The sequence below is a fragment of the Octodon degus genome, unplaced genomic scaffold, assembly GCF_000260255.1.
Source record: "Octodon degus isolate 3935 unplaced genomic scaffold, OctDeg1.0 scaffold00006, whole genome shotgun sequence".
Lineage (NCBI taxonomy): Eukaryota > Metazoa > Chordata > Mammalia > Rodentia > Octodontidae > Octodon > Octodon degus.
Window position 1 is genome coordinate 26965941 of NW_004524582.1, and position 9185 is coordinate 26975125.

Genomic DNA, 9185 nt, shown 5'->3' on the forward strand with positions numbered 1-9185 from the left:
GCACCCGGAATCCCAGCACCCAGAGTCCCAGCACCCAGGATCCCAGCATCCATAACCTCAGCTGCTTAGGAAGCTCCCAAACTCAAAGCGACCTTGCCTGGGCACCGAGTGAGGCTGCCACAGGGTGAGCGGATGCAGCTGCAAAGTACAAGAGGGAAAGCAAAGAAGGGAACAAGGCAGAGGGACAGAGAGCAAGAGAGGAAAATGTGAGAGTGGACGGGAAGTGCAGGAAAAGCGCAAAGGAGCTGATGGATGAGATTTTGCAGCCGGAGCAGTCTTCAGCGAGCCCTGCTCCAATCGCAGTGTGGTTCTCTGGATGAACACCACTCCTGCTCCATCGCTGAGTTTCTCAGAGCCCCAACATGACGCCCTGAAGTCGAAGGGAAAGGTGCAGAAGGTATAATTGTCACACTAACAATGACAATGAAAAGCACCATGATATAAACAGGGAAGCACGTGCCACCCCCCTGCTCTGAGAGCTTGAGGTCTCCTAAGAACAGGCAGAGTGATGCGAGGGAGCTGAGGGCCACCTTGAAGAGGGACTGACCACCCTGCCCCACCCCAGCCCTTCTTGGACTGTGCGGGAGGAGCTAGCTGCCTTGGGGCTGCTTTTAAGCTTCTACTAGGCGGAGTTTGATATCATGAAGAGACACACAGGCAGGAGGCGCCCCTTCTCCTCTCCTCCCTGGGAAAGTTTACTTGCAGGCAGCGCATGGGCCAACCTCTTCTGGAGTGTGCGCCACTTCCCGTGGGTGGGCTGCTGAGGGAGGGCATCGCAGCTCTGTGCCCCAAGCTGTTCACCATCACTGTGACCCAGAGCATGAGGCAGCACCCCCTGGTCAGGACAGAAGTGTGTTAGTGGATGTATTTGACATCGGGGATGATTTTTCTTCTGTGAACCTTGATTACTTTATCTTCAAAATGGAGGTGTACTTCCTAGTGGACTTTTCTGAGAAAATCATATTTTACGACGGGCCCAGAGCACCCATTAGAGAGCCCGAGATGTAGCAAATGTCTGCACAGCGGGATGCTATGACGATTACTAGTTTTTCTTGCTGGAAAGCTGGATTTTGAAGGAATGGCAGATCAAAAATGCCATCCTGCATCTAACTGCTTACTGTCCCTGGTGCCCGCCTGTCCCCAAGGACTGAGCCTCCCTCCTGCTGGGGTGAGAGGCCACAGCAGTCCCAAGCAGCACATCTCACCGCTGGGATCTAAAGCGGAGGAAGTCAAGATTCCCTCTTTTAACCAGGGAAGGAAATCTTCCTCCAAAGTCTCTCAAAAATGTTCTCATCCTGTGAACCCAAAACTGAGTCATAGGCCCCAAGATGAAAAAAATAACAGTACAGTGTGGGAAACTGAGGCACAAAGGCATTTGAAACAATGAAAGATGAAAATTAATCGAATATGGTTACCCTGGATCGATCCTGCTTGCCTTCCACCGGCTATTACACTTGTGTTTGTACACTGCAGTTGGTGATTGATCCTGCTGCGCTTCATAACCTCTTTTTTATTGCTATCTTCAGCTGAAATACAAATCTTGTGTGCTTCAGGATTTCCTTTTTTCAGTCTTCTCCTACTCTGCCACTTGCGTGATCGTTTGCAATCTGCAGTACTTCTCTAAGGTAACATCAGCAATCTTCACAAAATCCATATATAAGCAGGTACCTGTCCTTTCCAGATTGTCCTGTGGATTCTGGCTTCATCTACAGCAACTATATTTAAATACAAGGCTTTGGACCCCCAACAAGAGCTTGCCTCAGCCTCATAGCTTCACAAAAGTACCACCTTGCGTTAGTTACCAATTGCTGTACACTTTAGGGACACTTTCATGACTTTTGCTGGATTCAATTTTGACACTTATTTATTTAATGTTAAATCTATTCCGGGAAACTGCAGCCAGTGGGGGAATTTGTCTAGAGTGAGTCACCCAAGCCGGAGCCAGCCTGAAGGAGCGCCTGGCAGGCTTTGGCACTCCAGGACTAATTGGAGGCTGGAGAAGCAGGAGCCCTAATAGATGCTCCACTTGACTGAGCCATCAGGGTTCAGTGCAACAGTGCATTTAATGATAATGTTAATGACAGTGCACTGAATTAGCTTAGACCACTTAATGCTCATAGTGGGTGCTTAAAAGCTGGCCCTCCCTTGGCTGTTCTGTTTCTTACAGTAAAAGCACCAGTGAACTTCACGTTCCACAGCATGACCCTCAGATTCTGATCCTTCAAGCCTTGCTCTCCATCATTCTCCGTTCTAAAGTCACACCTCTTAATCTGACCAGAGGCCCCACCCTCGCTTCCCCAGATAGGTCAGAGGTGGGGGCCCTTGCGCATGCCCCTCCCCACACATGGAGCCCTGGTGCCTTCCCACCGTCTGCTGTTGCTCATCAGGCTCAGATCACGTCATGCTTTGATGGCCACCTGGATGTCATCTTGTTCTTCCTCCGCCTGTTGATTGCTGTCGTTGAACATGCGGTAGTTACTTCACCTCTCTTCTGGATACACGGCAGGACCACGGTTTCTCTTCTAGTGGAAGATTGCATGGCCATGTGCCAGGGAGAGGGCTGGACTTGTCACCTGGCCTGAAGCTGGAAGAACCAGCGCATGCTGGGTGCTTTGGTGCCTGCTGTCTTCCCCTCTGGGCCCTGGACCTACACTTCTCAAGGCAGCCACTGCTCTGTCTTTCTTGGGCCCCCAAGGACAGGCTTGGCACCACTTGCATGGGACAAGCAGCTCAAGGGAGGAGGCCCTGGCAGGGATGCTCATGCCAGGCTAGCCCACCTCTTCCTTGCTGCTAGAGCACAGCTCGTCCTGCCAGTGAAGTGGTTATAACTGTTGACTTGGTTACCTCGCTCTGGAAATGGTTCTAGGAGAGAGAAGCAAAACACTCCTTGAGCCAGTCCAAGGTGTCTGATGAGCACCAAAGTGCTGAGTGGGGTGACAGGAAGGATCTGCGGTCCCAGCAACTAGAAGGTGAAAGCACTGTTATTATAAATAAACACACTGGGCTTTGAGGCGGAGGTTGATGTTTTGGTCTTCTAGTTTAACTTTCCTGAGTTCAGATAGACAGTTGTCCTTTGTCATCTCATAAGTGACTTAGCGTGAGCCAAGAAGTTGTCCTTTGGGTAAAGGCAGTACCACCTGTGTCCTGTGCATTCTGCAGTTTGCTTCTTAGAGCCATCTCTGCATCAGCCAAGTGGGTCTGGAAGATGCCTGTTCTAGAGCATCTGACCCTTGCATCTGCGGGGAGCCCGCTCACCCCTGCTCCTGAGCCCCTACACGGCTGCTTCAGCAAGCACAGCCCAGCAGGAGGTGCAGAGTGCTCTGGGTTGGCAGGGGAGCCTTTGGTACGGTTCTGGTTCCAAGACCCACCAGGCCCTGCTGATATAAGATTGTCATCTCCTGCTGCCTTTGTCTCTCTTAAATCATTCTTGAAGTTTCTCTGATAAAAAGGCATCAATTGGCTCAAATAGCTGTCCTTTCAAAACGCTAGACTAAGAGCTACTTTATACTTTTTATTTTTCTTATTCTTTGTCATTTGTCTCTGCAGCTATCAGAACAGCAAAATTTTCACACTTACACAGAAGAATTTTTTGTAACTTGTCAGGTTTTCGAGTGCTGCAGTTCATAACTTATGACAATTATTTAAGCAGACAAAGGTAGTTGTTGCAAAACTGAAATTATTGCTATTATTGTCCTTTCATTGTTCCCTTCAAATTCATACCATCAAGCTATGATTGACTGAGGAAATATCTCTGAGCTCTTGTTTATTGAGAGTTGACCTGGCCCTAGGCGGGCTACCATGGATTTAAATAGTATCGCACTTCACTCTCGTGCTGCCTGAGAGGGTGAGCAGAGCTCCTTTTCTTGGTAGGATCTCTGGGGTGCAGAGAAGAGAGAAATGTTTTCAAGAGTCAAGATGTAAAGCCAAAGAAATTTAAACACACAACTCTCTCTCTATTTATGGACCTTATCCTGGAGTTCATTCAAAGCATTGAACTTTGTTCTTCTCATTGTAAGAGCCCCATATGTCCCTCAGGTGGTATCTCCATAAAATATTTCCCAAACTTTCTCTTCCCTACCGCCTCTAATTGTGCAAGTCGTGCCAAGTCCATAGTATCTTTGGATTGTGTCACTGGATTGTGTTAGAGCTGATATCTGAACATCTCCCCAAAGCCTTATGTCGCGATTGTGGAGTCGCTATTATCATAAGAGGATTAATCCATTGATGAATTCTTACCTGAATCTGCCAATAGAAGGTGGGTCTCTGAGGACATGACATGGAAGAGTGTGTCCAGGTCCCTAGCTCTCCACTCTGTCTCTCTGCTTCTTGTCTACCATCCCATGAGCAGCTGTCCTCCCCCTCCCCTGGGCCCTTCTACCATGCCATTTCTGCCTTGGACTTGGTAAACCATAGACTGAACCCACTGAAATCATGAACCCAAATAAACCTCTCCTTCAAGTGGTGGGCATCATGTAGTTTATGCCCGAAGCAGAAAGCTGACTAATGCAGACTGGAAGTGTTTATTTCCATCTCTACCTTTCCTCTTACACAGGGACTCCTTGGGAGGTTTGCATTTTTATCCTGTACTGCTGGCCAAGGGACAGCAGAGCCTGCACATAGGAGGCCTGGCCAGTGTGTTCTGGGCAAGTGACAGGTACCTCCTGGGAAACTGTTGAATTTATTAATTTTACACAATAGGAAGAGAAAAAGAAGAATAGTAACTTAAGAAAAAAAGACTTAGAATCTAATTCAGTGATGGAAAACTAAAGAGAGCCCACCTAGAAATCTCAGGACAATCTCTAAAGCCTCATTTAACATGAACTCAGTCTACTATGTCTGGTAGATTTTCATGATTGTGACAAAATACTGGAGCTAATCAACTTTAAAAGAAAAAAAGGCTTACATTGGCTCAAAGTTTTGGAGATATCAGTCTGCAGGCAAAGAGCCCACTGCCTTTGGACCTGTAGCAAAACAGTACATCCTGCTACAAATACATGGCAGAGGAAGGTGTGCGCCTCCCGACAGCTAGGAAGCAAAGAAGTGAAAGAAGCCAGCCTCTCACAGCCTCCTTTGAAGCCGCATCTGCGTGACCTAGTACCTCCTACAGGGCCCATTTCTTGAAGTCTCCCCACTTCCCTCTAGTGTCACGTTTTAAGGAGAAAGGATTTGATGCCTAAACAATGGGGGACACTTACCCAGCATCTCACCTAGTCATTTTCAGCTGTATTTCGAACTCCAGTGTTCCACTGGTTTGCCCCAATCTGTACCAGAAAGCCTGCGTGTTCATGTAGCCTGTTGTGCACATGAAGGTTGTGGTTACAGCAAAAAGGCAGTAAAAAGACTCAGCCAAGGGACCCGGGTAAGTCACATCCTTTAGATTCTTCCCAAAATTCATGCACAGGGAATTGTCATTTGGCATAAAAAATTGCAGGGCCTCGAGGGACCTGTTAGCTGCGATAATGCGTTGCTGGCCTTGAGAGGGTGTGGGAGTCACAGGAGGGCTGAGAACCGCCGCTGGTCCTCCGTCAGAGTGACCGCGCACCAGAGCCTGTGCAGCTGGTTCCCCAGGGAAGGCCAGGCCCGGGGCTCCATGAGTGCAGGCTTTGGGGTCCTTTCTGCTCTTGGGGTCACTGGCAAGGCAGCAAAGCCTGCAAAATCCCCCTGCTGACAAACTGTGCTGCCTGATGTCTCTTCTCTCTCTCCTTGTTTACTAAGAGTTAGGGGAAGAGACACAGCAATTAAGAGATAGTAATTCATTTTCACACTGTCTTTGCTTTAATTTGACAACACAAAACAAAACATTTCCAAACGTAACTCTTCCAGTTTTTCTGATCCCCTCACACAGTGATAAGACAAAGCTGGTTTATATGCGTGGTGTGAATCTGTCCACTCTTCCATATTTCATAAAGTAATTGCCTCCTCTTAATTTACCCCTTAGCCTTTCTTTGTGCTCCCCTATGCTGAACCCTGGGTAGACTTGAACTGTTTGACAGGACAGACTAGATGTTGATTTTGTCACCAGTTCTCCAAAGCCTAAGACAGTTTGTCTATTTGGGTCTTTGGTACTGATGGTAGAAGTTATAGTCTGATGAACTGATTTTCTCACCCCTGATATTGTTCAAAGGTCACTTTTATATTTACTTAGGAAGTACTTGAGCACTGTGTGTGGCGACATCCAGGATGTGAGGCCCATCAGAGGCTCTGCTCTGTCCCTGCTTTCCGAAGCAGGTCCCCAAGCTTGGGGGCAGGAGCTGAGGCTGAGCCCAGACCTACTCACAGCTGAGCTCCTGCGCACCTCTGAACTGTCTGCTAGCCTCGCTTTGCAAGCTCGCATGCCACGTGTAAGCAGAGAGAAGCCCCAGTGTAAACACCACTCTGTGGCCTAGGAGGTCACTAAACCGGCCTGTGGAGACAAAAGGAGTGACATTTCTCATGCCACAAGCACAATCCCATTGTTCCTGCCTGGAGCTGAAGGGCTTCTTGTACTGGATTTCACGGAGAAACTCTTCCATGATTCTTGTATTAGTCCATGTGGAGGGCTGTAACAGAGAACAACAGCCCGAGAGGCTAATGGTCTTCAGAGGTTTGTTTTTCACCGTTCTGCAGGCTGGGAAGTCAAAGGTCAGAGGGCCACCATGGGTGGGTTTCGGCAAGGGCCCTCCTGTTGAGGACTGTCAAATCTTCCTGGTTTCTAATGTGATGACAAGAGAGGGAACTGGCTCTCTAGCCTCTTCCTGAGGGCAGTAATCACATGGATGAGAGTCCCACCTTTGTGACCTGATGCCCTGCTTCTTTGGCTTGTGCTTAGATGTCCCCCAAGGCTTCATGCAGTCATACGTGGGGCTTTTTTATGGGTGGCTGGATCTAGAGTGTGGAGGCTGGGGCTGATTCATAATGCAGCACTAGGCTCAAGGACACTAGGATTATGGGTGTGAGTGCTGCACACCTTGAGTAGCCTGGACCACCCTGAGTAGCCTAGACCACCAAGACAGAAGGGCAGAAAGAGCCGTGGTTGCCCCCTCTTGCTTTTCTACCTCTGCCGGCCATGACCTGCTTGTGCTCTGCGATCCCTGTCTGCTATGCTTCCCTGCCTTGGAGCCAGCCAGTGAGGGACTGACACCTCTGCACACTGCAAGCTAAGTAAACCTTTCTTCCCCGAACTTTGGGTGTCAGGTATTTTTTGTCTCAGCAACTAGGAAAGTAACTAAGACACCTCCCAATGGGGGTGAGATTGCAGCATATGAATTGTGTGGGAACACAAAGATTTGGTTTCATCCAAGTCTGCTTCTGCTGCCAAATCTGAGTGCCTAAGATGAGATGATTTGCACAAACAAGAGTTTTGAGGGATCATTTCTATACCTACAGGCAGGTGCTGGCATGTGATGAGGTCGTTATGCTTAATCACCCCAGGGCAGAGAAAGTGATAGTGAAAGAGAAGTCTTTGCCCTGTGCTCCTTCATAGGAGGCCTCAACGCCTTAATGCAAAAGGGCCTGTCCTAACAGCACACTTCCCTCCACACAGCCCCTCCTAATATGCCCGCAGTGGGAATTAACAGTACTCGGGTTTTGGCAGATACTCTCAAACCACAGCACATATGTAACAATGCAGCGTTCTGCGCCCATCTTATTTTGTTTCGATAATGACTAAGCACCTTTATAGATCGCTACCCTGCTAACTGGTCTACCCTTCCTCAGGTCCTGGGTTTAATTAATATTCATGAGGGAGTTTTAAATATAATCTGCATGAGATGGGAAGAGACCCTACCCAAAGAACGCATCTTTTCTTCTCCTACTCTAGGTGACGTCATGTGAATTCCCTAACATCCCCTAGCAATGAGACTGTAGGTAGCAGCACAGAAATTTGATACTTTTGGCTGCCTTTAGCTTGTGAAATATCAGACTAATGCTGGAACAAGAGACAAGGAAGGCTCTGTGGATAATTTCAGGTAGTAAAAGTCAATATTTTGTTTAGCATTTTGGAAAATTGCTAAGACAAATATATTTCTTAATTCTCTATAGCTTTTACTTTGAAGATGTAAGTCAAAAGATCTTAGCATTTCTTCCTGCATGACTTACTTTGTAAGCAGAGGCTTGGAATATTTCTTCTCCTAGCTCAAGGTCCCAGGGACATCAGGGTAGAACTCTGGATTGGATTCCAGCTTCCAACTCCCAGCACAACACCCAGCTCCTCTCCTGCCCTGGCCTTTAGGGCAATGGAAACTCTGCGGAGACTGCTCGTACATTCCTGAGGTGAGGTTCACGGTTATGAGTACCTGAATAGAAGAATGCATGTCAACACAGCACTGGGGATGACATCTATGTGATGGCAAACATTCCCTGCAGATGAGCACAGGGCAGCTCCTCCTGCAGAGCGCCCTGGCCTAGCGCTGCCTTGTCAGGTCCATCTGCTGTTGTGGCCATCCCACTTTTAGATAGGAAATCAAGGCTGGCAATTCGCAGAGCTTGCTCTGTCACACAGAGGGAGGGATAGAGGCAGGCTCTTGTGCTTGGCTCCTGGCCTCCCTCCTCTTGGCTTCTGTAATTCTCCTGCATTAATGCAGAATTTCTCTGCTATATGCCAAGCTGTTTCGGGTGTGTTATTTATGCAGTATGAAATAACTGTAAGGCCGTTACACTGGCCTGTGTCACCTGTCCATATATCTGTTTCTTATTTTGAGGCACGGTCGTCCCAAGTTGTGAACTCGCCCAAGCTGCATTCCAAGCTGCAGCCTTCCTATGCCAGCCTCAGAGAGTGCTGGAATTACAAGCTTGTGTATGAATAGTGCATATCCTAAAAATATAAAGTATAAATCATTTTGTATCCACATTTAGAAAGAATAACTACTAGGCCCATGATTCTTTAACTTGGCATATACCAGTTGAGCTAAAGATACAGAAATTGTAATGAAGGATAACATGAGATCTCAGAGAGGGTTATGTTGAGGGTAAAATTGAGGTAAATTGGACAGACTACATGGCATTTCGATATTTCACGATGAGTTGTTTATCCTTCATTCAAAGAAAATTTGTCATGGCTGTAAAAAATTGTCGCATTCTGAAACCCCAGCACTATGGGAGAGTGAGAAAGGGACCTTGCATCAGGGATGTAGCTCAGTGATACAGCACTTCCCTAGCGATGCCAGGTCCTGAGTTCCTCAGTCAGCCACTAACAAATTTTTGCTAAA

The 9185-nt window shown here is 47.7% G+C and overlaps 1 protein-coding gene across 3 annotated transcripts in view; it reads left to right on the forward strand.

Moving 5' to 3' along the window:
• Positions 1-9185, forward strand: part of Hs3st1 (heparan sulfate-glucosamine 3-sulfotransferase 1) — a 33229-nt gene that overhangs the window by 9786 nt on the left and 14258 nt on the right. Inside the window, exon 1 of one of the 3 annotated variants that reach the window (XM_023723697.1) lies at positions 5337-5359. The exons of the other annotated variants lie outside the window; for them this stretch is intronic. The gene's annotated coding sequence lies outside the window, so the exon portion shown is untranslated. Of the gene's footprint in view, positions 1-5336; positions 5360-9185 lie in introns of those variants that run through there. 3 annotated transcript variants of the gene reach the window in all.